This window comes from Echinops telfairi, unplaced genomic scaffold (assembly GCF_000313985.2).
Source record: "Echinops telfairi isolate 266 unplaced genomic scaffold, ASM31398v2 ScPeMD7_7421;HRSCAF=8459, whole genome shotgun sequence".
NCBI lineage: Eukaryota > Metazoa > Chordata > Mammalia > Afrosoricida > Tenrecidae > Echinops > Echinops telfairi.
In genome coordinates, this window is record NW_022111321.1 from 12,110,723 (window position 1) to 12,112,648 (window position 1,926).

Sequence of the window (1,926 nt, forward strand, 5' to 3'; positions counted from 1 at the left end):
GAAGGCTTTGGATCTGCTTTTTCCATATTCCACTCACTCTTGGAACTTTGATATTCCTTTTATGCTTTAAAATTCAGCCTTTTAATTTTATAACTTGTGAATGTCAGCTATTCTTTCTTTCCTTTTCTGTCCTATATTTCTTGAATGGGCCATTAAGTAGACAAAATATCTGATTGCCCCCCCCTCACACCCCTAAGAATATGCATGGGAACATTTTCTCTTTATCTTGCTATATCTGTCCAAGCTTAATTAAACTCTGTTTGCCTTGACCGCATGCCTAATTATTTTAAAATCACCCTAGTGATTTTAAATTTATCTGACCTGCCCCATCTTTCCCTACTCAATGCTGCTAAATATTTCCATTTGTTTGCTAATATTTGCTGAGCACACACTATATTGAAAATTGCATTAAGTAGTACTTATTTGTATGGTGCTACTAGAAACAGTTGTCCTAATTTAATTCTATTTTCCTCGGTGGTGAATTGTCTATCGGTGAAGCCAGGTGCCACTGGGTCTGTTCTGACCTATCGTCATCCTCTGCCCAGCCGAAGGAATCATGGCCCAGTCCAGCACTGTCCTCACAATTGTTCCTATGCCTGGGCCTATAGTGGCAGCCACTGTGTCCATCCATCTTGTCGAGGCCCTTCCTCTCTTATCTTTGCTGCCCTGCGTACCAATACACTTTAAATGTTAAAGAACAAAGATGTCACTTTGAGGACCACATGACCCAAGCGATGCTATTTCCAAGGACCTCATATGAACGATGAACAATGAATGAAGGAAACCAGTGTTGGCGTCATGGTGCTGGCTCATCATTGTGAAAGCACCATGGACTGCCAGAAGAACAAACAAAACCATCTTGGAAGATGCACAACCAGATACTCCTTTCGAAGTGAGACTAAGGAGACTGTGTGCCTCCTACTTTAGAGAGGTGATCAGCAGAGCTCTGTTCCTGGAAAAGCACCTTGTGGTAGAGGGTCAGCAAACGAGAGGAAGACTTTCAATCAGATGATTACACTAATCAAACAAGATCAGAGGAGGGAATTATATTAGAGCTTAAATGCTGAGCACCTGGTTTGCAGAAGGCTATGGATGACAATAAAAGCCCAAAATCCATTTGAGGAGTCCTGATGGGGATTAAGTCTCCATTGAATTCCATTAGACCATTGACAAGGATTGAATCGCCTTGCCCTCAAGCAGAATCTATCAGAATCTGAATTAATGCAGATATAGTTAGGTTAAATTTTAACATCTTATCATTTGTTTTGCCTTTTTACCCATTTCTAACCTGTACTAGTTATTATTATTTTCTGCTTTTTTTTTGGATTGAGATTTTTCTGTTTTATTTTGTTATCACTGTTGGGCAGAATTTTTTTGGTAAGTTTTCCTTTGTATGAAATCCAAGATAAGTAAATCTATAGAGACAGTGAATAGAATAATAGTTTCTTAGGGCTGGGGCGGGTGGAGGGGGGAGTCAGAGCTGATAAGAATGAGTACAAAATGAACAATTGTTCTAAAATTGACTGTGGTGATGATGGCACAACCTTAAAGAATACATTCCAACCACTGAATTGTAAAGTATGTGAATTATGCGTCAGTAGAACTCTTTTTGAAAGATGTATGGACAGGACTGCAGCAGTGGATTCAAACATCGCAGTGGTGGGAACGGGGCCGTGCTTTCTTCTGTGGCCACTGTAAGTTGGATCCAACTCAAAGGCCCCTAACACCAACATGAGCCTTGAAGATGGAAATGAAAATATTATTGGAAGAACTTTTGTGGGGAAAGATTTTAAATGAAGCACGGCACATTTATTTTCTGTGATTTGCGTACTGTGCGATACCCGTATGAGCCAGTTGCTGTCAAGTTGATTCCAACCCAGGTTGATCCCACGAGGGTCAGAGCAGAACTGGGCTTCACGGAGCTTT